The sequence below is a fragment of the Terrapene carolina genome, unplaced genomic scaffold, assembly GCF_002925995.2.
Source record: "Terrapene carolina triunguis isolate 2854851 unplaced genomic scaffold, T_m_triunguis-2.0 Scaffold131, whole genome shotgun sequence".
NCBI classification, from domain to species: domain Eukaryota; kingdom Metazoa; phylum Chordata; order Testudines; family Emydidae; genus Terrapene; species Terrapene triunguis.
Window position 1 is genome coordinate 27,976,390 of NW_020664482.1, and position 26,055 is coordinate 28,002,444.

The window sequence follows — 26,055 nt, forward strand, 5'->3', positions numbered from 1 at the left end:
ATTTAATACAACTGTTTAAAAATGGAGTTTAAATTGTTTATAATCTAGGATTTATACTCAAAATGTAGAAGTAGTATAAAAGTGAGATACTGAATAATCTCTTCCACAGGAGCCAGTGACAGGCAACTGGCTAATGTAACTCAAAAACATCTTCAAAACAAAGCTTTGATTATTCACTCAAGCAGAGAAAAGGGATAAAACACCAAAAGGCCTGTACACCGAGTTCTTACATAAACTTTATTCTTTCTTTGCAAGTTTTGGGTGAATTCTACTGAGCTCCTGGGCTGGGAGAGTCAGAACGCCCCTGTGGCATTCTTTGTCTATCAGAGACTCATCTCCAGCTACTGCTGCCCATTCAATCCATTCCTCCCTAGTTTGGCATGTTAGGGTTTTAGTATCCCCTTTGATCCTAGGTTTGGGCCTGGGAAGAATAAACCTTGCTAGCCTAGCTGGAACCAGGCAGGTGGTTATTCCCCAATTAATAGCTTCCCCAGTGTTTCCTCAAGGAACCTTATTTGTCATTGTTTCATTTTTCTGTTTTTCCCTCTAACAATCTCCTTTGATTTACTCCTTGCAGTCAGGCAGGATAATATTAAGCAGGTAACCTGAGTTGCATATGATATTTATAATAATAGACATAATTCCCTCATTCTTACCAGGGGTTAATTGAGCTAGCGCTGCAAATGGCTGCTGGAGCCAGACAACCATCTGCTCTAGGGTTCCCAAGGCTGGCAACCATATGGGTATGGCCTAATATTGCCTAGTTAAATTAACTATCCCACCTCTGTCATTGACTTGCTGAATGACCCAGTGCAAGTCACTGCACCTCTGTGTTCCCCATTAGTAAAATAAATGTTATTTCTCCACCTTTGTAAAATTTGTTGAGATCTACAGAATAAAAAGTGCTATATAAGTGCTAAGTTTTATTTTTTGTTATTAAAAAGTCATAAAATGACCCTGATGTCATGGTGACTCTAGGTCTCTGGATTGCCTTTATCTGGGCTTGACTACAGTACATACAGGATGTGTAATGGAGCTAAGTTAACATTGCTGTTGGTACCTTAACTTTTGCATTTCCTGAATTTTTGTGATTGTAACTGAACAACCTTAACATTGCAGTAACTCAGTTGCATGTCTTCAATTAAGTTCAATACATAGATTTCTAACTAGTTAAAACAGCTCATTCCAGTAAATGGGAAGCACTCTCCAGAAAGTACAGTTTGAACAGCTCAAGCGTAATTTTATTAATTAATTCACCATCCACATTTTGGGAAATTCACTAACCATAAATTGGTATAGTTTGGAGTGTTCTCCAGATATGGTATTTTCCTTCCTAATTGGTGGTTGTTACCCTTCATTAACAGATTTGTTTGAGCTTGCAGAGTAATGATTTTTTGTTGTTGTTCCCTCACTGTATTTCCCTACACAACCAGTCTTTTGTTCCAGTTTAATTTCTGTTCAAATCTCCAAAATATGAATAGCATCCAACTTCTGTTCCAGTCTGATAAGGGCCAGATATGGAGATTCTAGTAAGATCTCCCCATGCTGATTGTTAGTATAGACTATAGAGTGTCATCCCAGAGCCTCTTGCCTTTGGAGTCTGTCACTAATGTCTCTTTTGATATCGTTCTTTCTGCCATTGCCCAAATTTGAATTTCCATGGGTGCCCATTACCAGAGAGGTGAAGTCAGTCTTAAGAACTAATTTTGCACTGCTTTGAGTTACTTAATACATTGGGAAAGGATTAATCTTCTGTTTTTCATCACTTTTCATTCCAATAATAGCTTAAAATTTTTAATAAGCAAATATATTTGGAACAACAAAACTCCACTAAAGATTTTCAATTCAAGACCCTGCTATCCAGGATAAGATGCATTATATGGAGCAGTCACACACATCTGCCAGCAAGCATACATTGCCTTCCACATTGGTTTATATTTTAAAATACAAAAAAGTTCCAGTTTTACTGTAAAATAGATACTGAATCTGGAAAGGATGGTCTCTATCGGGGCCGATTATATTGCAATGAGTGTTTAGCAGTGTGTATTGTATTGAACCTGTAGCCTGGATAATACAATGGATCTCTGTTTTCTAATTCTTTAATGAATGCTATAGTTAATCATTTCATTCTTTCAATGGATACTAATAAACAAAAGGAATGATAACCAATGGAGTGATGTGAAATAATGTGCACAGCAAAATCTCAGTACAATTTATTTAGTAACTAAATATTGACAGCTAAAATCATATTCTCTTACTCTGTGCTTCACTGATGTGGAGTGGATGATAGTCTTAGGCCATCTCTAAACTAGGATCATTTTTGCTAAAACAGCACTGTAAGTCTGTGTCCATACTTGAGATTTTATTTTTATACTAACATTTCCCACAGTTGCTAATACCAGCACCACTCCACTGCTGGGAGCAACATTAGATGTGCTAATGTAGACAAAGGAGCTGGTAGATGCTGGCATTTTAAGCACCAGGAGCCAGATCCTCGGATGGTGTATGTTGCCATAGTTCCATTTTCTTTGGAGGAGCTGATTTACACCAAGTGAGGACTTGTACCCATATCATGTAGACCTACTCTGGACAGTGTTAGACAATAAGGTGATTGAAATGTTAATGGCTGTCTGGAGCCCTTTCTGCTCTAGTGCACCCGCTGTGGAGTAGTAGCATTGTTAGCAACTGTGGGAAATTTTAGCAAAACAAACTTACTGATCACTCTTAAATGTTTGACAGTATTTTCTGCTGCTGGATAACTAGTTCCGAGGAAAATTCACACCGGCCTAAATAGGATTCTCTATTCCTAAAATAAATTTCTATGACTGAAACCAGATTATTTTGACTCAAATACTTCTCATTACAGACCTGAGCAAAAAACTCAAATCCCCTGTTTTAATCTGGTTTGTGATTTTCTCTGAATGGTTAAAGCAGAGGAGAGGCTCATGGCAAAATTTGAATCTGTATTTCAAATGTCACAAAGTGTGGGGTTGTTTGGATGTGGGATTTTGGATTGGGTCACCTGTATGTAGTTTAAAGATGCATCAACTCAGCCCTAGCACTTCTCAAAACCCTGGGTTCTTCTGATGGTTCTGATTTTTGGGCTTCCAGGTTCCTGCATTGGAGTCAAGGCCAGATTATGGCAGGGGCTTTAGAGACTGCAGCCCAGGATCCCGGCTCAAGGGGGGGCCCCGCAAAAATAAATCACATGCAGCGATCTCCAACTCTGGTCCGCGAAAAGTCCCCAGCTATGGGGGCGGCGCTTGTGGACGCGGGCAGCGCACGGAGACATGCTGTCTCCCTCCCCTCAGGGGCCCTAGAGACGTGCTAGCAGCCTGCCACTTCCGGGAGCAGCACGGGGCCACAGCATGCAGGCAACCTGCTTGTGCCCTGCTACACCTCCTGGCCGGAGCCTGCATCCCTTCCTGCACCCCAATCCCCTGCCCCAGCCCCCTCCTGCACCAAACTCCTTTCCAGGAAAAAGACTTGTATACAGGGGTCCCACAAAATCTAATAGCCCTGGGCCCACAGGAGAGTTAATCCGGCCCTGATTGGAGTTGCCTGTTCATGGATTTACCAGTTGGCTGCAGCATAGGGATAACAATTATTGTTTCACTGCTTTGCTTTCTCTGATTGAGAAAGATAAATCTAGTTGAGCACCCTTGTACTGATCAGTGCTCTTCTCTCTCTCTCACTTGCTCTACCTCAGGGATCGGCAACCTTTCAGAAGTGGTGTGCCGAGTCTTCATTTATTCACTCTAATTTAAGGTTTTGCGTGCCAGTAATACATTTTAATGTTTTTAGAAGGCCTCTTTCCATAGGTCTATATTCTATAACTAAACTCTTGTTGTATATAAAGTAAACAAGGTTTTTAAAATGTTTAAGGAGCTTCATTTAAAATTAAATTAAAATGCAGAGCCCCCCGGACGGTGGCCAGGACCCAGGCAGTGAGAGTGCCACTGAAAATGAGTGCCGCCTTTGGCACATGTGCCATAGGTTGCCTATCCCTGCTCTACATTGTTTCTTCTTTTTGCAGCATTGGCTGCTATCTTTGGTAGGATCAGGAAGAAACACTGGCTATCACAGGATACATTTAGCTAGTGATGGGTCTGGTCAGGAGAAGAGAACACCTGCTATGCAAACAAGGAGGTGTAGGAGAAATTCTGGGAATGCCATGTATAAAGGAGTACCATAAACTGATGGGAGCACGGGGAGAAAAAAGAGATGATGGAAGGAAAAGACAAAGAGTTGGACAGCGAGAGGTAGAGAAGAAAGTGTTAGGGGAAAATGAAAGAAGAGAGCAAGGAAATAAGAGACTGTTTTAAGGGATGTCCTTTATTTGGTGCTAGAGGAAACATGAGTTGACTGTTGTTTTAAAGCTGCTAAGAAGTATTTGATCAGAAAAAGAATGTTTCCAAGCAATTATTGTACAATATACTCATGTATGCATTCTGACACACATGATTTTATGCCAGGAATAAAACGTTATAGATAGCAGTACCTTAAACGTGAGCTTTTTCATTTATATTTCAGATAATTCCTTTTTTATCTTTGAAACATGAATGGTCATCTTAATAGGCACAAAACCCCTGTTCATGTTTTTCTGGAGAGAAAAGGAAAGGGAGAGGCCTAGAGAAGAAGAGGGTGGACATGAAGCATAAGAGAACAGTACACAGGAAAAAAATGCATATTAAAGCAGCTGAAGTAAAATTAAGAGGGGGGGAAATAGTGGGGGTGAGAGATGGAAAAAAATAGGAAACTTGAGGGAAAACAGAGGGAATAAAAAAAGAAATAAATCTATAAGAAGTGATTAGAAAAATGGAGTTACAGTTGAGAAAATCCAGCTGTTTTAAACAGTTATAGAAAACATTTATATAGTAGAAGGGAAGAGAAAGAAAAGACAGGCTTTTGTTTTAATTTTTTTTTAGAGCTGATAATTATATTCTCTTTTTCTTGATTTCAATTTTGCAAAACAATAAATATTTATACTTTGTGTGTGTATGTATAATTGGTTAAGTACATTGTATTAATAGTTTGTGAAACATGCACCACTAATATTTTGGGCATTCTTTTTTATATATTGTCACATATTTAGCTATTTAGGATGCTGGTATGATGTAGAGTCTGCTGCATTACCTGTAATTGGAAACACAGAGAGTTTGTTTTTTTTTGTCTGTGTTTGTATGTGTGCAATAACGTGATTTATAGTGGACAGTTTAGACCAATACCATATGCACTCCCAAGCAGACTTTTGTTTGGTACTAGGAATTGTCTGAGCCAGTTCTGAAGATCTCTAGTTGCATATGAAATTATCCATTTTTTGTGTGCACAGTGGGTGCATGTGCATTTTGCATACACATCTATAAACTGCTGAAACTGGGAGAAAAAAATCCACTTCAATAAACTTTTTGTTTTCAATTCCATTGCATGAGAGTAATGAAGTTGGAATTTGTTCCACTGTTTAAGACATTGGTATAATTTCTTTTAAAGTTTTGTGGCTTTCTAGACCATTAAAATTCTGATGCTAGAAGCTAACTAGAAATAAACAGGACCAAATTCATGCTTGATGTAGTTTTGTTGACTTCACTGGCATTATGCCATAGATGAACTTGGTACTTTTAAGTTTTTAAAATATTTTTGCAAGACTTTATTGCGACAAACAGGAATAACAAAATGCATGTACGTAGTGTCCTTCACAGGGATATCCTGGGATGCTTCACATAAACATAATTAAAAAGACAGAATCGAGTCCCATTTCAGTTAACAGCTACATTCGAGTTTTTTTTTTTTTCAGAAGTGATAGAAACCCTCATGCTTAAGGGAACTACTAAATTAGGCAGGTTAGGAAGTAACTTCCCCTATGGATAGGTGTTGTGGGGACTAGCTGTGCTGTAGAGCCCCCTGCTGGCAGAGCATGCAATGGCTGGAGGCTCCCTGCCTTACTTTCCTTGCCTGAGGTTTGTCTCTTCAGTTTTGCAGACACCAGTCTGTGCTGGAGATGTGGCTTAGCCCTCCAGCCATATAATAAACAAGTCCCAAACTAAAAAATCCCAAACAAAAAGGTCCTTCTGTCCTTCAGGACTTCTTTTCAGCCTACCTTTTGGGCCCTATTCCTTTTCTGAGCTACCTATACCAGTCTTTCTGGTCTCTGGGATAGACCACTGGACCCTCAGGCTGGTTCTCCTGGAGGACCCTTTCCCCTGAAGACTGTCAGTCAGGGCCTTCCACAGGAGCCTACTCACACCCAGAATTCTCTGTACTTTTATAAGGCCCAGGTGTCCCTTAAGATATCACCTGATCCTCCTTAGTCCTGCCCCCTTAGGCTGAAATCGGCTAATTATTTATGGCTCCATTTCCTCTTAAAGGGGCTAGTCATCCTTTGACAGTAGGTTATTCCATACTTGCTGATTATGAAGTTTATGCTGCTTTCTTTGGAACTGGTGACTGTCAGAGACAGGGTACTGGATTAGATAGACCACTGATTTGAGCCAGTATGTCATTTTCTATGTTTCAGTGCAGAAATATTCAGTATGTGGCAGATGTTCCTATAGTTTAGATTTGAAGGTTGGAATAGACTGAGCACTTGGCAAACTTGAGAGTCTTTCTGACGGGTATAATATAAATTAGTCCCTCCATTCAGTCATCTTATCTCCACTCATCACATAGGTGATATTTTCCTTACCAATCAGAATACTATTCATGGTCCTGGCTGTAAACCTATCTGCATGCTGAGCAAATCTTCATAATGCTCTCAATTGTGACCCTTCAACTGTCAAATGTATGGTTGTTCATAACAGTAGTGCTTGAATAATACTTACCTGCTGAATAATTTATCTTGACTGTCCAAGCTAAAGATATGTCATAATTTGAAACCTTTTGCTACTTTTATAAGTTTAATTATCAGTATTGTTATTGGACCTATTTTTAAACCAATGTAAAAAATATATAACATGCCTCATACATTGGTACTTGAAATATTATAGACTGCTGCTCTTGCTTTAATGGCCACCCTTCACAGCTGTCTATTTTTCCTAATTTGGTTGATATTTTAACCTTCAAGAAACCTGAGCGACATAGTTACCACAGATGGCTGAAAACTAAAATGACCAGATTTTTTTCATATAATCCTTCTGTGGCAGTTAGCCCTCAGCCTGTGGAAGCTTTATGGAGCCATTTCTAAATTTTTTTAATTTCATTTTTAGGTGCTCAACATAATATCCTCTGGTATCTTTAGCATAAACTATTGCCTGCTTTTTCAGATAAGTTCTACATTTTAGCTACAATAGTCTGTTTACTATAGCCTAAAAAGTTGCTTTGTAAGTATGAGTTGATATTCACTGTGTAGATAGCAAAGTTACCTTTTTTCTTAAACAGTAATATGAATTGCAGTAGAATGATACTTTTTTCCCAGAGGAAAACTATATAAGGGAAAATCTTAGGAATACAAGAGAGAGAGAGAGAGAGGATACTCAGCGAGTAAGGTCTTTAAGTGCTAGATTGTGCTTTAGGGGTACACCCTTACATTGATTTACCTACTTTCCCTTTCATGTTGTAGAGTCCTCCCCTTTTCCACAGGAAGTGAATAAGGGAGAAGCACACAGTGTGAGAGACCCTGGCATCTTGGTTCATGAAGCTAATTTGTCAAAGGTCCAAAGGAAGCCAAAGAGACGTTGCTGACCTCTTTCATGCTGCCCCTAATTCTCAGACACCCTCCCAATTCAAGTCTGATGTCCAGTCCCTTTTGGTCTGTGAAGCATTCCAACCAGAGAAATCACTCCCAACACTGCCTCTCCTGTTTGCTTTTGGATGCTATTGTACCTTCTTGTGTCTTTAGACCAGAAAGCTCTTTTGGACATGGACTCTGTCATATCTTTAGAGCACTTTATAACACTTCTGTATAAGTACTGAATAACTCCACTGATGCATGTTGTTTTATTCCAGTTTTCAAATTCAGCAATTATTACTAAAATTAATAAGTGTCTATTTGAATTTTAATGAACAAGAATGCTACTTCCCTCACAGAAATTTATGTGGTGGTTTAAAAAAAAAAAAAAAAAACCTACCTGTTACCTTTCAGATGGATTTCTCCCATGGTTCAAATCCTGCTAGGATAACAAATATAAAAATGAATGTAGTGGTTTTTATTTTGTGCCCTGAAAATATTTATTCACGTAATAAAATTACCAAATATCTAGTTTATTTAATCTTTGTATTTTAATGCACCCATCACTGTGGTATTTGAGCGTGCACACAATTACATGAAGTAGTTGGTAGACTTTTTTTGGCACTATCTGTATAGGGCAGTCATTGGGGGGGGGAAGCTAATGTAAAGAGAGATGATTTATTATATTTTATTTTGAAGCTGGTGAGATCTGTGGTCAGTCTGATATCATGTGGAAGGGAGTTCAGTAGCATAAGCCAGCTGCTAAGAGAGCCTAATTTCCTGAACTTAGTTGCAAGTCTTACACCCTTTGAACATTTAGCTCCAGTGTCTTTGAATATTTCTGCCTCACTCCAGGCATGACAAAACCCCATGGGGAATCCTCTTCACAAGCCCTCTGTGAATGCAGCTGCAGAGGAGCATTCTAGAAAGGGCACAGGAATGCAGGCCAAATCAGCATGATTTTGCTGATACAGTCAAAGGCACCTACACCCAATCCTAGGCAGTTGTCTCAAGCTCCTAACAGGAATAATCTGCGTGGGGACTATGTGAATTTGGTCTTTGCCAATCAGAATATAGTTGCATATTTATGTTGTTTACACACGGATCTATTTAAGGACATTTCTACACAGAGGCAGAATTTAGCCTTGCGCCTGGTTATCGCTGGTATTATTAGCCTCTCACTTCATGAGCATCACATGAATTTGTGTAGGAATTGCCCAAGTGGAGTGCCATTTTCCCAGCACATGTGATCCCTGCCTCAGTTAACCCACCTCTTTATAATTAGCTTTTCCTGCCCCCACACCCACCCATCATCCACCGCTCATTCATTCAACTCTCAAAAACATCCCTCTCTCTCTCCTTCAGCCACTCCACATACATGAGGATTTGTAGGTCTGAGCAAGAGGAAATATTCAGTTCCTCTCTTCTCCCAAGCCCGGAGGAGGAAGGAGGGGCACTAGAGAGTAAAAGGAAGGAAACAGGGATACTTGGGCACAGGCTAAACAGATAACTTAAGGCCAGTTCTAGGAACAAAAGTAATGATTAAACTTTCATTAAATGTATATATGAATTCATTCTTCATTAGACTTACTTTATACAAATGCTAAATATATTTATCTTCTGAATTAAAGTGCCATGATCATGTAGACTTCTACCAGTTTCAACATCATTCAACATCTAATTACCTAATTGTTAAAAAGCCAGGATTTGGTTATTCTTTTTAATAATGGGACCTAATTTCAAGCTGTTGCACCCATATGTATTAATTAATAATCTGTTTCCTTTCTTGCATAGAAAAAAAATGGAAAAAGCCAGTACATGACCTTCAGAAAAGCTTATTTTTATCTTCTTAGAGCAAGCTCCAATTCACTGCTAAGTAAATGGAATTTTATCCTTGACTAGTTTGAAGGAAGAAACATTCTATTATTTACTAGAGTGTTGTTGAACTTCAAAGCCACATATAGTACTTTATTACTTTTTTAGATATAAGTTGGCATGAATCAATATGGGTCTTATAATTACTATTATTTCCATTAGTGAGCTAGAATAATTTGTTGGTTACAGCTCAGTAAATTCCTATATAATCAGTATATTCACTAATACTGACACAAGCAATTCACGTAGTGGACTGCAGCTTTCATGTATAGCACCAAGGCTCGCAGGAACAAGAAATCTTTACTGGATGTATTCCTGCTGGACTGAAGCAATTACTCTGTCCATACCTTCTCTCCCTGGATTCCCAGAGTCATAAGGCAGATCAGCAAGGAGAGGGCCAATATCATACTATTAGCACTGATGTGGCCTCAGAATTATTGGTACACAAATCTTCTCCAGCATACCAGAGAAATGTCAGTTGGTCTTCCACTGTGCCCAGACTTCCTCTCTTGATGGCAAGGGAGAATATTTATCTGAATCCATTTAGCTGCATGGGGGATAACCTGCTGACCACACACCACTTCTGTTCACAGAGAGCTATAGCCCAGAAAGAACTTTATCTTTACAGACTGTAACAACTGGACACAGTTTATGTGCTGGGTGACAAGTACTAGAGGACCTTTCCCAGCTTGGGATTTGATTCTAGTTTTAACTGTGCCAATGGTTCCATACTCAGAGCCCCTGTCTGAAGCTTCCTTAAAACACCTCTCTATTAAAATGGTATTTTGAATAACCATCACTACTTCTGGGAGGTTTAGTGAGCGCAGTGCCATGCTGGCCTCTCACACTCAACAATAGTACATAAAAAATATAGTCATTGAGACCTTACCCCTGCTTTATGAGTGAGATGGTTGCAGATTTTCATCTGTCACAGTATGTTTACTCTCCCCATTTTCTGTCCCAGGCCACATGCTCACCCAGGGGAGTCCTGCCTGCATACCACATATGTGAAAAGAGCCCTGTGCTGTTACCTGGGCAGTTCTAAATCCTTCAAAAAAATGAACAGGTAGCATGTTACATACAAGGAGAGGCTGTTAGTAAACTCTTTCTGACTAGATTAAGAGAGGTATTGAGCATTGGTCTACTTTAGTCAGAAAACCAGTACCTCTTGAGTTAAACACTCTACTAGGGCCACAGCTACGTCAGTAGCTTGTCTGAGACAGGTTCCCATTGTAGAGATTTGCAAAGCAAAACATGAAGTTTTGTTGATACTTTCACTAAACATTGCCCATTGCACCTGACACTGCTCTGATGCTCAGTTAGGCAAGGTAGTGCTACAATCCATTTTTGCCTTGCACACCGTCCTCTGATGGGGTCACTGCTTGCTAGCCTCTCATAAGTGGGAATGCACAAAGACCCTCAAAAAAGGAAGAAGGGTTACTTTCTCATAAATGTTGTTCTTCAAGAGTCATCTGTGTGCCTGGACACTACTCACCTGCCTTCCCCTCAACCTTGGAGTTTTATATTTCAGGATTCTGTGGGCTAGGGAGAAGGAAGTGATGTGGTAGTGAGGGGGGGAGGTTGCACTCCTTTATATAAATGGAGCTAATGGCATTCACAAGAGCTCTCCTGCACCCCCCTCCCAGCAGACACAGGTTTGCTATACATTTCTGCAGCTCAACACTAGAGGTTCTAGGTCCTATAAATGTGAATGCACAGAGGCAACTCTGGAAGAATAGCTATTCCTGATAAGTAACCCTTAATTTTCCAATCATTTAATCATTCTCTTGGTTCTTCTCTGAATCCCTTCCAGTTTACAACATCCTTCTTGAATTGTGGACATCAGAACTGGACACAGTATAGTAACTCCTCACTTAAAGTCGTCCCGGTTAACGTTGTTTTGTTATGTTGCTGATCAATTAGGGAACATGCTCGTTTAAATGCTCCCTTCTAACGTCATTTGGCAGCCGCCTGCTTTGTCTACTGCTTGCAGGAAGAGCATCCCGTTGCTGCTAGCTGGTGGGGGCTTGGAACCAGGGTGAACCAGCAGCCCCCTTATCAGTCCCCCTACCAGCTCCCCGCTCCCCTAAGTTCCCTGTGCAGCAGCTGCCCAGCAGGCTAGTCCCTCCCCCCACTGCCATGTGCTACTCCTGCCCTCTGCCTTGGAGCTGCTCCCTGAGACTCCTGCTTCCTGTGCTGGGGGGAGGGAAGGAAGAGGGGGGCTAATGTCAGGATGTCCCCCTCCCCCCTGCACCCCACTTACCCCATCTTCCATAGAGCAGGGGGGACACACCAGGGCTCAGGACGGAGGTAGCTTGCAGCAGCTGCGGTCTCAGCAAGCTGATCTAATTAACAAGGCAGTGTACTTAAAGGGGAAATGTGCATATCTCCCTCCATTCCTGCTGCCTTGCAGAGTGAGAGAGTTAACCCTTGAGGGCTCAGCCAATTGCTAGTTCATCATTTAGCAGTAAGGGAAATATCCCACCTTCTGACTCCTCCACCTCAACCAAGCTTCACCACCATCATCAGTATGTACCAGTATTAAATTGTTTGTTTAAAACTTATACTGTGTGTCTGTGTGTGTGTGTATGTATATATATATATATATATAGTCTTTTGTCTGGTGAAAAAAATTTCCCGGGAACCTAACCCCCCCTCATTTACATTCATTCTTATGGGGAAATTGGATTCGCTTAACATCGTTTCGCTTAAAGTCGCATTTTTCAGGAACATAACTACAACGTTAAGTGAGGAGTTACTGTGTTCCAGAGGTCTAATCAATACCAAGTACAGAGGTAATATAACCTCTCAACTCCTACTTAATACTCCCCTTTTCATGCATCTATGGATTGCATTAGCCACTGTAGTCATGGGATTGTACTAGAAGCTCATTTTGATGGACTCTTTCATGCACTCTGTGTAACTGAGCTATTGTTCAGTTGTTCCTTGGAGGAGTAGGGTCCTGCAGTGCCTGGAAGCCCTTGGCTAACTCTTTCAGTACTGGAGGAGATTTTTTTTCTATTCTCATGATCAGATTTCTACTCCAGAAGAAAGACTCTCCTCTGAATGCATCCTGTCTGACTGCATGGTCAGGGTGGAGATATGGTGTAATGCTTGGGTTAATCTGTCTGATACCATAATAACAAACTAAATTAGAAAAAAATATCAGTCTAGTACCTGCTATTGTGATGCTGCTACCTGGATTTTTTAGCCATTTCCATTCACAGGTTCTGCTTCAGCTTTGTTTACTGAACTCATGCCAATCATGCCCATCTACCAATATGCTTCTTGTCATCTTCTGTTCATTCCCACTTTACTATTCTCTGCCTGCTCAGGCCTGAGTGCATCTGTGACTACTGCCATGACTATCTCCTGAAAATATATATCTCTATAAAACAAGTTAGGAAAAATTGAGTTCTTGTGTCCTCTCAGCCTGCTCTTGTGGTGTTGTTTTTGCTGTCAGTCCCCTGTCCATTGCTGTGAACTCTTCAGATCTACTTCCATTGTATGCAGCTTCCAAATTCAGAATATTTTCAGGAATAGTCAGATAATAGGACCTCTGATTATGGAAAGGATGTGGCCATCTGTCTCAAAGTGCAAGTTCATACACAATTAATACTTTATAAACAATCAATATGCAATTATAGTTATGCCTATTTTACCAGTGGGCAGACTTTCAGCTGCTGCTCATTCTCTTCTTTGCTTATAATCATTGTATGAATGAAAGGAAAAGGTACAGTTAGGAACTGTTCTCACAGTACAAATGAGGCAGAAATAAGAATGAATATAGCTGATAATGAACAAAAGGTGGTTGCTAGTGTGCAATTTAGAGCACACAACCTTTTCCATGTTCTAAAAATATTTTTCATGTAGAGCACTGTATCTAACATAAGTTCACAATGTGTGTTTAGTGTGTGATCCAAAATCTCAGATCAAAGGAAATAATAAAAAAGTTGGACTTTTTTAGTGCATGCAGTTTCATGCTTACTAGCACCATACTTCATGCTTTAAATGCTCTCTTGGAAAATTTAGATTTTTATGTCTAAAGAAAGGGATATATTGAAAACAGTTAAGAAATTCATTCAAATGGATTTTGTTTGAAAACTGTTGTATTAGCTACAGTTTGCATATTGGATTTCTTAAATCTTACTTCTATCATTTATCTTGAAGATGTGCTGAATTATGCAAAAGTAGCATTCATTGTGTGCCATCTGGCACCACATTCCCTTCGGAGGTTCACCAACTGCCAGTGTGGCCCAGCGTAACAGACCATAAGCGAATAAAGTGATGTAATGAAGCATGACTGCCAAAGTTTAGGGGACATACTACTTTCTGCTGATTGGTTGTCAATTATTAGTCTGAGCTCTATATATTCAACCTGTGCTTTTTATAACACATAAATGCAACTAAATTCACTAATTCTCAAAGCAGCCCAAACCAAAATAAGGTTTTAAAAACAATTTTAACACACAAAATGCACATTTTTAACCTCAAAATATTAACAACTTTAAGAAAAGGTGTTGAGAAGGGAACATAAAGTGCAGTTTTAAACTCTGAACTCAATTAAATAAGCCCTTCAATGGATTTCTTGTAACTAGTTTCAGAAATAGTAGGTTTACAAGTCCCATTTCCTATCTGCACTAGAAGTATTTTTATATTTATCACTTTAGATTGTAGTTACTAAAGTACTTCTAATGTCTGAACCCTACTCCTATTTTCTCATTTATTAAGAATGTTCTGTTTTGAATAAAGATGGTCCCAAATCAAAATCCCATATCCAAATACCTTCAAACTTGGGAAACTTCAGATCCAGATATGAGTTTAGTCTTGGGCCCAGGTCTAATTTTGAGTGAAACATGAAATGCAATGAGTATAATGTTTTGTGTTAAGGGGTACATAGGATAAGACAATAGTGGTTGCAGACAAGACCGACATTTTAACAAGGAGTTATTACTAATATATTTGACAAATAACGTATTGCACAAAATGCTCTACCTAAAGGAAAAGGATGAAGAGTTTTTTCAGAGTTTAGGGAAGGCTGGATACTCTGGCTACTAATTTTTAAACTCACTTTCTGTTCTTCAAGCAAAATATGGAGATATGAGAGAACTTTTAGAGCTAGGTATCAAATACATGTTCCATGTTTCTCCCTGCAGGCAAGTGAAATTGACAAGATCCTTCCAGGCGGGCAGCCAGGGAGCCATTTTGACAAAAAAAAATCAAAATTTTTCAGCAAAATTCAGCAGAATAGCTGAAAACTTAGTTTTACAAAAAGGGCATTTTTTCCATTAGAAAATCATTTTGAAACAGAATTCCTGAACAGCTCTTCATTTAAAAGAAAAAAAATCCCTCTCAAAAGAATGGAAGGGGAATTGATTAGAGGGAGGATGTGCAGAAGTGGTGATGGCGGGGGAAGTGGCTGCACTGCTCTGCAGTAAGATGGAGGGAGATGGCTACTCTCCATCATTTGAGAGCATTTCTCTGTGGTTGTAGGGAAGCCAAATTTGGACTCCTGCATTCAAAGCAAGGGGGGCAACTTTAATGTATTAGCAGGGGACAGGAATCAGGCATCAGTACCCTGGGGAGGCTGGAAATATCTGGGTGGTACAGAGGAATACTGCAAGCCCCTCAAGGAGCCACCCCATTCTCCCCACTAACTATATTGAAAACTCCACCAAAGAGCCTTAGTCTTCAGTGGCAGAAACACGAGTTCCAAATCCCTCTTCCTGCCCCTAAAAAGCCCAGTAGTCCTACCCCACTGGCAGAAGGTCAGACCCACACTGTGTAAGGCCTGGCCAGTACTCTTATGTATTGTAAAGTCCAGCCAAAGAACTGCAAATTGCAATGGCAAATCCATTTCAAAGATTGGAGTACAAGAGGGAACCCACAAACAGCCAGCCACACAATGTATCCCAGCCTAATCCTAAACTCCATCCCAAACGGAACAGCAGTTCATCCTCTGTGATATGTGGGTCAGGTGCACCAGATACATGCTCTCCCAGAATTCTTGGTAACACTCATCCAAATATGGAACACTTTATGGCAACATGTGACAAAACTCAGTCACCAACCAAAAATTAAAGTGCACCAATCACAACTTACAGAATGGAAAAAAGAATTTGTTTTGTGAAATTTAAAAAAGTCAACAAATTATACTGAATGTTTTTTAAACAAAATAAATTTGATCAGCTCTAATAAGAAGTAACTGCTGAAATCAGGAGTTACTGTGAAGACTTGTGTGAGATGAAATTGGGCCAAACTGTATATCCAGCATTCTTTGTCAGCACTAAATTTACATTTATGCTTAAAAGTCTAAAACACTAAAATTAGCTCAAACCCCTACACCTGTGTGGAATTTCACTGAAGTCAATTTGACTCCATGTGGGCAGAAGGGTCCATATTAGCACATCTGTTTGCAGAGTTTATGAATTTTATATTCTTTAACTTTTCATGTAAAACCTAATCTTACAAATATCTTTACTATTAAACCTTTCATAATAGGGCATTGTTTTCTATATGGTCACATTTGTGCAGTTTGGGCCTGATCCAAAGCCCATTGAAGTTCTTTTTGACCAGATTGTCTCGCCTATAATTTTAGAATATCTATTACTATTTAGCACTTACATTGTTCTTTATGTTCAGAACACTGTCTACACTAGCTAATTAATCCTTACAATAACTGTGAGGTAGTTATATTAGAATTGTCCTAACAAGAACAGCAGTATCTAGAAATAAGGAAAATTAAAGATAGAGCAGCTGTTGTACTGTTCAAAGCAAATAATTTGTCAAGAGTGTTTGAAAAAAAGCTGTTTCTAAGAAAAGCACAATGAATCCCCATTTTGAATTGTATCCTCAGTTTCATGACCCTGTATATCCATATGAAGCAACAACTGAAATAGCTGGGGTGAGGAGGGAGATACTACGCTGTTCTATTGATCTGACCAAGGAATTTGCTGTAATACCATTACAAGGATCAATGAAAGAAAAAGTAATACTTTAGGCTAGAATTTAGGTTCAGTATCTGCTTTTCTATTAATTCTTCTTGCTAATTAGATTTTAATAGAACACCCTAAAAGCCGCATCCAAAGATATAAACTGTATGTTCCAAATTTCCTGCGTGCCAACTCTGTTTACTGACAGTAACATCAGGATGATCAGTTCTGCCAATAATGCAGAGAAATTCCACCTCTTTATCCATTTTTACTTCAAACCATTCTCAACACTGGTACCAAAACCTCTCTGAGGCATTGAGCTAGGATTGCTAACTATGCCACAATGTACTCAGCTAAACATTATATTAATAGTTGTACCAGGCCATCCACAGTACTTGTTATTTTTGGATATCATTTTATTTTTAATATATTCCAGGTACAGATATAATCTTACAGAGATAATCAGGACAGAAGAAACAAAACTTTTAAACATAAAAATATATTTTTAACAATAAGTAAAGAAAATTAAATAACCAAAGAACTGTCTAAAGCATTCCGTTAAATGCTTTAGACAGTTTAACAGAAAATCAATTAAAATGGAAATGTAAAGGCCATTCTGCCTAGCCCCAAACATTAAAAAGTCATAATATTTGAATCTACATAATATAAACTGTCTTAAAAATCATAATTAAAAATAATAAATTATAGGGTTTTCTGCCTTCTAATTTTTGAGTCTCCAGCCCTTCTTCAAAAATGATCATTTCTGGCTCAAATTCAACCTTTAAGCAGTCATGAAAATGTGAATCTTTCCCATTGGCTGTTTGGAGGGGGGATTCCATCTGCCCTTTCTTATGCCTGGAATTAAGTGATATCATTCTATCCTTTCCCTTTACCACTATCCTTTCTCCTTTCCTTCCTAGTCTCTCTTTCCTCTCCCCTCACCCCCACTCTCCTGCCCCACTCACTTTCTCCTTATATGCTCTGCATAATTTCTTGTCATCCACACGTCCACATATGTTCCCTCCCTTTTTCTCTCTGTATTCTGCCTCTCTCACATTCTCCCTCTGTTTCACCCTTAACTCCCTGTACCCCACTCCACCTTCCTCTTATTCACTTGAACCCATCTCTGTCTGCCTCCTGCGTTATCTTGCTGACACTCTGTGAGCCAAGAGTGTCTAACTTTTATTCTGTGGAGAGAGTCAAATTCCTTTTTTAATTATGATCAGTGGGCCAGGGAGTAAATTTAGGTCTACATATTTCTCTCAGTCATCTTGAACCATTTTGAACTTCAGAAAATTATCTAATGGATTCACTCAATGGCTGTGAAAACTGAAGTAAATCATGGCATATTTGTATTGCAGCTTTGTATGAAAAGAACAACAAAGAGTCCTTGGTGTTTTTTTTTTATCTGAGTTGATGTTGTGTTGAATATGCCTGTTGCTTAAAATGCTGTAAATCATGAGACTTTTTCCATTACAGGCAGCTTCTGTATTTAACTTGCTAAATCTATTTTACATAGATAAATATGGCCTCTTTATCATATGTTTACCTAGAACTAACATACAAAGTACAGTTAGGAATTTCCTTCATTTTCCCTTTGGGATTATTTTTTTTTCTTTGTAAGGGTCCTTCTTCTAAATACAACTTTTCAAAGTATTTTAGCAATTAAATGGATCATTACAGACATTTCTGCTATAATTTACAATAATATTTTAAGTCACATTCTTTTAATCATGGGTTACAGTGGCATGAAGTTCAGATTCCTGGAGTATGGTTCACTGTACACCAAAATGCAGACCAAATAAGTTGGTGATGCTTATTTATTTTCCATTTGAAAGTACTGATATTTTGGCCACAAACTGGATTTTAAGATGGAAGATAAATAAGCTTTGCAAACTCGTTTGGTCTGGTTTATTGTATTCTACATATCTGTCCAGTTTTCTTAAAGAGCCTTTGAGAGGCATTGGCAAATAATTTTTTTTAAGTCTATTTAAAAAAAAGGTGTGTTTATACCGTCAGTCTTTGAGTCTTTTAAAGTCCCAGCTTGAATGGAAATTGAATTGCAAATATGCCTTGAATATTTCATTTGAATTCTTAGATTTGTAGTTCCACCCATTTTTGCAAAGTCCTGAACTCTTTTTTTTTTCCTCAGTCTTGACTGTATGGACAGTAGTGCACCTTAACTGAAGTGTAAATCTACAGCACACTACCTGGCCACATGTGTGGACCCAGCTACCACTCACTAAAAGTTCCATAATGCACTCTGCTTTAAAATGGGAGTAGATCAAAGTGGACTGTGGAACTTTTAGTGAGTGGCAGCTGGATCCACATGGCCAGTAACTGTATGGCAGGCTAGTGCACTATAGATTTGCACCCATCTTATTGTGCACTGCCCATATAGACAAGCCCATATTATGTAAATTAGTGAATAGTCTGACACTATATAACCTTGTGCTGTCATTCAGTAAGCAGGTACTATTGGGAGAGGTGACGATCATTCAGTAGGTGACACTCTTGCCTCTTAATCAGTATCTTAATTAAGACAGAGGTTAGACCACTGTGCTGATGGGTAAGATGCAATAGCAAGGTTCTGACTGTTGTGGTCAATGAAGATTGCATGGTATGTCTACACAGCAAAGAGAAACCCACAAACTGGCCCATGCCCGCTTACTCAGGCTTGCGAGTCTCGGGCTGCTGTGTAGACTTCTGGGCTTAGGCTGCTGCCCGAGATCTGAGACCCTCCCACCTCAGAGTCCTAGAGACTGGGCCCAGCCTGAGCCTGGAAGTCTACACAGCAATGAAACAGCTCCACAGCCCAAGTCCCATGAGTCAGCAGACATGGTGCAGCCATAGTGTCTAGTGCTGTGTGGTCATATCCTAGATGTGTTTACCCTGTGTCCTAGCCTAATTCCTACTTAATTAATTAGATTCTCTCTACTTAAATTCATTTTCCTGTAGTTTCAGTTGGAAAGATGTTCTTTGCTTTTTGTTCTAAACTTTTGTGTATTTATAAACAACTGCTGTTTTCACCTGAGACAGTTGTGTTTTCATGATTGATAGAGATCCTTGCTGCTGTTTGTGAAGGCTTTGGGATTCTTTCAGATGAAAGATGCTGTGCAAATGCAAGATCAGCTGGTTAACTCTTTCTTAATATTCATAGTGCACCTAATTGCATACTTAAAATTACAGTTCAGTGTAGGAAGAACCCTGACTTAATGAAGTAATTGTCACAGCCTTAACATTTGTTGATATGGAGTTTATTGCATTAATATGAAGTATGTTTAATGAACTGTCAATTTGAGTCCTAATGAGTGTTCAACTTAAAAGTAAAGATAAAACGATAAATGTAGCACCAAACTGCAACATTTCAGAGCTGTTTCATAGTAGCTAGTCTAACAGGACTTTAGCTTCACTTTGGGTATTGGGTATCAATGGAAGAAAGGTAGGAAAAGGAAAGATAAAGTCAAAGGGGATTTGAGGGGTCGGGGGGGGGAAGGGGAAGGGAACTGGTGTGAGGGGCAACATGGGATCATATTAGATTATTAAACTGCTTAAGATAGTTGGTGAATTTTACTCTGCTGAATAAAACTGTGCCAGTAAGTTGAGAAGCCATGGAAGGGGGTGTGCATAGATGACTGTACATCTCTCTAACACAATCCTCAGAAGAGGCAGGAAATAGTGTTTTATCACTATGTTGCTATATTTGGTGTTTTTCTTTAAAGCTCCAACTCTTGGACTATTTTGATTACATTTGATTACTTTGTAAGAGCTAGGTAATAATAATATAATATTATATGAGAATTTCAGCTTAAAATTAAAGTGAGTTTCTAGCCCTCGTGGTTGTGGAGAAATGCTTGAAAACATGAACCTTACAGCTCAAAATCCAGAAGGCAAATAACAAGATCAAAATGTATTATTTTTTAAAATCCCATGATTTTTCAGGGCATAACTCATGAATTTTGATCTCTTAGATTTGGCAATGCTGAGAAAAGGACAGATGGTATTACAGTTCCACATGCTAGGAAGCAAGAAGGGAAAAGATTTCTGAGTTAGAACACCAGTCAGATCGCTCCCAGATCATTTAATCTTCTTTATCATCAAATAAACAGGGAATCCTTCTGCACTGTTCCTTCCTCCTCTATTTCTTCTAAACCCTTTTCTCCACTCCTTACTAGGCCTCAGAGGGAGGAGAAGAAGAAGAGGAACATATTGGAGAAGATCAAGGCTTTGGTTATCCCCACCCCAGTGGTTCAGGGGAATTTCTTGCAGAGAGGATGCGGATGACAGAGCTTTAAGCTCTGCCATTGAACCCCTTGCTGACAGCACAGCTGCTCCTGCATCTCAGGAGAGACCTCTGGATCCAGCTATCTCCACATCTCATGGACCTGATACTGGGCATCCTAGAAATCTGACTTCATATGTATAGGAAGTGGGTTTCACTGGGCCCTCTTCCCTCAGCATTATTGCCACTATTTCCTATTTGTCCAACCTGGAGACAGCAGGCATTTCCCAATAAGCTTCCCCTCTCTGTCTCTCCTGCCAAACTGTTGGTATTTGCAGATGCAGCTTATTTATGTTCCTTGCCTGTCAGCCATACCCATCATCCCAGACTGCTGGTAAGCTCAGCATTTTGGGAATTCTCTTCTCCTCACCTCACCCTCCCCTGCATAGTAGCACTTCTAGCACTATAGTACTTCCTTTCTTCTCCGGACTGGTACAGTCCTTGCCACTAGCATCAATTCTGCTCACTCTATCCTCACTCTATCTGGGCTTCCAACAATCTCTTAGGTGCTCAGACAAACTCTGTACTTGCTTTTATGCAAACTTACAACTCTTGGAATTGGGTTTCCCTTTTTTCTGTCAGAGTCTCTCCTCCTGGATGTAGTCTCATTTGCTTTCCCTCCAAATAACGGTGGAAGAAAGACAACTCTCTTGCAGACTAGCTCAGTCATCAGCAGTTAGTTGCCTGGGAGAGGAGCCCCAGAATTCAGGTTTTTCAGTTAAATATAGTTAAAATTTAATTTCAACTCAGTCTGACAAATGCCAAACTTTCTTGTTTCTACTAGAGAAATACCAAACCCAAAATTCTGGGACTGGAGCATGAAGCGACATCTTGCCTCCCCTGATCTCTCTCCACTCAAAATGTCACTGAAATAGCAGGCAAGACAAGGAAGTGATGATTATTTTAGCTTCTTAGAGGCACATGGCCCTTTATTCTCCTATTTAATTAACCTCCATGCTGGCCACTTCTCAAGACATCCAACCTTTTTTCTTGGAGTTCGTTGTTCCAGGCCTAATCCAGTCACTTGAGATTAATATGGAAATTGAGTAGTGCTGGTTCCAAGAAAAGACTGCCGTGGAGGTTGCAGATTGTCTTCTTGAATAGGAAACCTTCCACTAACATGATGGCTCTTTCTGTGGTTGTGCTTCTGATCAAAACATCATGCACTGTTCTTCTTCTATAAAGAATATTTTGGATTTTTATATTAGCAGGATTTGAGGGGGCTTTAAATCAGAGTACTCTGGGTATAAGATTCTGCTATTTTGGCCTTTGAGGGCCCTATTACTGACATGGAGTTTAGCTTATTTCAAATAGCTTTTCCATTTCCTTCTCTCACAGAAACCTTTACTTAATCCTATCACTCCAAAATGTTCCTTAGCACAGAACCTCCTATTGATTCTATAAACCAGGTTTCATATTCCTGACTCTGAAAGTGACTTTGTGTATAGTTATTTCTGAAAGGAGGACTGGAGAATTAAGTTCTTTGGTTATTTCTCTTCCTTCCAGTTTTTGTCCAATAAACTGATCTCTGGCTTCCTTTGGAGCTTATTCCCACAGTGAACGCCGAGTTACATCTTAATTGTTTTAGCTACCTTTTTTCCTCAGGACAAGTGTTTACATTCTTTTAGCTGTTAAAAGATTTCAGATATTTTACTTGTCTTGTTCCCAAGACTTCAGGAAAGTTAACCAGTTGTTCTTTGAAAGTGTTGCCACTGCATGGTCCCATTTTTGGGATTGGTGCCTGGAATCAGTTGACAAGTGGTGTCAGTTCGGACCATTCACCAACCCCTTCCCCTCCTCCGTCATAGAAGATTCTAAGGTCATAAAACCACGCTGGCCATAGTTGCCCTTCAGTTCCTTCTTAATAGATATCGTGCAGCAAGCTCACATTGTATGCAGTGTCCTTGACACGTTTCTCAACAGGTGGTTTGGTTTGGGTTTTTTTGGTCAGTTACTCGCCTTTCCTTAATTTCAGAAAGGAGAAAAAGAGCCCGTCCAGCATGGGCATCATGAGGATCTGCCCAGAACAGAATGGTTGCCACACTCCTACTGACCAGAAGGCTCCTTAAGCCCAGTCATAAATGTGTAAATCCAGCCTTGTCTTTGGAGATTGACTTGTAGGAATGGGCAGACCACCTAATACACCTTTACTGACATGTTGGCTGATAAGGTCCAGTTGAATAAGTCTGGTGATGTACGTCCAGCATTAACTTTTGAGATTGGCTCTTCAAAATAGCTCTATGCCTTGCTTAAACAGAGTCCAGTTTCCTGGTCTCCTGTCTGATGAATTCTGGTGCTGTTGACTCTGAACTGCAAATGATGGAGTTTGATGATCAAAATAACTGGTAATAAGATCATAAATACATCTAAATCAACCTTGTCCAGTGCCAAGGATTAAGCACCATGGACCATGGTGGTTTGGTGCTCCAGTATAATCATTGTGAGTGTCCCTGATCTGGTTAATTGAGTATGGTGCTGAGGACCCAGCACTACTGACTCAGGAGATTCACATGCAGAGTTATTACTGCATACTGCAGTTATACTGTTATCGGCAAGTACCCTTCTTCTTCGAGTGCTGTCCCTGTGGGTGCTCCACTCTAGGTGACGGTGCATCCCAGCGCCGTTGATCGGAGAGTTTCAGTAGCAATGCCTGGTCAGGGACGCACGCACTCAGTTGGTATCTCCCATCTGGTTGGAATCTTCCTGAGTGCATGCGTCCCGCACCCTCCTCAGTTCCTTCTCAACCATCCTCGGCTGAAGATGGGACTCAGGGCAGTGCTGCCTTTTCTTTCCTGGTCTCTATTGGAAACAGTAACAAAGAACATAGAAATAGTTATTAGTTACATCCCAGTTATTTCCCTTCCTTTAGTATAGTTACATAGTTAGTTACTTAGTTTAAAAAAAGGTGTGTTTCCTGTCAGGACTCCATGCCATGGTCAGATGGGCACTCACATTGTGTGAAGTGCCTCGGGGACACCCACGTCCCCGCGAAGTGCCTCCATTGCACAAGCCTCAAGTCTAGGGCTCGGCGCGACAGGGACCTGCGGCTTAAAATGCTTCTGATGGAAAAATCCCTACAGCCGCCTCTCAGTGCCACCTGAGCCTAACTCTCCGCTCCTAGATACACAGGGCCCACTTTTTGAACAGCCGCTTTCTCCACCTGAACTGGCTACCTTTACTGACAGTGAACTAGATTTACAGCAGCAGGCGGAGTTCTCCCCTCCTGCTTCTCCTCCTCCACCAGAAACTCTCCCACATCAGGTCACGGCTCAATGCCACCAGCCTCAGTTTCCCTACTTTGCCCCCCCTGTGGGTGGCACCTGGGTTCTCCTACCCTATGCCTTGGCCTCAGTGGTTGCCTTGGCCACATCCTCCTACCAATCATCCTCCTTCTGTGCCTCGATCTCCAGCTCCGTCCATTTCAAGGGTGCCTGAGCCCCCTCCTGAGACTGCGAGCTATGCACCATATCCTGACTCACCGACCTCTAACTCTCTCCATCAGCCCCTGACGGAGCCCGCTTCCCTCCGCCTCCACAGAACATGGACGACTGTAAACAATTTCAAGAACTTTTCAGGAGGGTGGCACTCAGTCAAGATATCCCCTTAGAGGAGTTTCAGGAGACACAACACAGACTCCTCAGAATCCTTTAATCGTCTGCACCCTCAAAGATCATGCTCCCTATAAACGAAGCGCTCCTGTAACCAGCTGACACTCTCTGGCAAACCCCAGCTTCTTTAGTACCAACTTGCAAAAAGGCTGAACGTAAATACTATGTCCCTGCTAAGGACGCTGACTTCCTATTTTCTCATCCACCACCGAACTCTCTTGTCATGGATGCAGTCGTACAGAGGATGAAACAGTCACAATATTGGCCCACCCCGCAAGACAAGGACCTTAGACATCTTGACGTCTTGGGTCACAAGGTTTATTAGTCATTCACTCTACAATTCAGAATTGCGAACTATTCTTCCCTATCCTCCCCAGCTACGACTTTGATAATTACAATAAACTTTTTGAATTTGCCTCCTACATTCCAGAGGATAGGATAGCAGACTTCAAATCAATCCTGATTGAGGGCCAACTGATTTCCAGAATGGCCCTACAGGCATCTCTAGACACAGCGGACACAGCAGCCTGTACTAAAGCAACTGCTGTGGTTATGCGCAGATCTTAATGGCTCTCTGCATCCGGCATCCTTAAAGAACAGACCAAAGTGGAGGACCTCCCCTTTGATTAGGACAAACTTCTCCAAAAAAAACTGATGAACTCCTTCACACCATGAAAAATTCTAGAGCGACACTGCGCACCCTGGGCATTCACCCATCTTTTCCCAGGAGACAACGATACCAACCCTACCAAAGACCATGCACACAACAGTATTATTGTCCTCAACCCAGACCATACGACATAACTAGGAATTGTGCTAGACTCCCTAAGCGCAAACAAAATGAAACTCAAGCAACCACCTCCCGTCCATCGGGGAACAAACAACAATTTTGAAACGTTGGTCGAGGGTCTGCATGACCACCCCTTGATTCCACCGCCTACTTGCCCATTTGGCCACTGCCTCCAGAGTTTCCACCATGCCTGGCAGTGGATTACACAGGACCGCTGGGTGCTCAAAATAGTTCAGTCCGGTTACTCTATCCCATTTATATCCTACCCTCCTACCCTTCTCCCTTCCCCATCCCTCTTCAGGGACCCTTCTCATGAGCACTTACTTCGCACAGAAGTGGTGCAGTGACCCACCCTAACATTCTAGACAACCTACTGAAACTAAAACAGGACGGACTTTCGCTCAGCTCCATCAAAGTGCACCTGGAGGCGCTTACCACCTTCCATGACCTATTAGAAGGTTATTCACTCTTTACCCACCCCCACCATAAAACGATTTCTCACGGGCCTGCAAAATCTCTACCCTGAAATTTACCTAACAGCGGCTACACAGAATCTTAACCTCATTCTTCACGCTCTCATGAAACCTCCATTTGAGCCCTTGGCTACCTCCTCTCTTCTCCATATGTCCATGAAGGTAGCTTTCTTAGTTGCAATAACATCGGCAAGCAGAGTAGGTGAAATAAGCTCCCTGATGGCCCATCCTCCCTACACAATCTTCTCCAAAGACAAAGTTACTCTGAGACCACATCCTAAATTTCTCCCTAAGGTGGTATCTACCTTCCACCTCAACCAACCTATATACTTATCTACTTTCCTTTGCCACTTACACCAGCTTTCTGAAGTACTTTCATCCCAGGTGTCACACACACACACCATCTTATGTTACTATAGCAGTCAAATCACT

At 40.5% G+C, this 26,055-nt stretch overlaps 1 protein-coding gene across 4 annotated transcripts in view; it reads left to right on the top strand.

Annotated features, from left to right (window-relative positions):
• Positions 1-26,055, top strand: part of LOC112103386 (connector enhancer of kinase suppressor of ras 2-like) — a 526,129-nt gene that overhangs the window by 292,266 nt on the left and 207,808 nt on the right. The gene's annotated exons all lie outside the window — the stretch shown is intronic.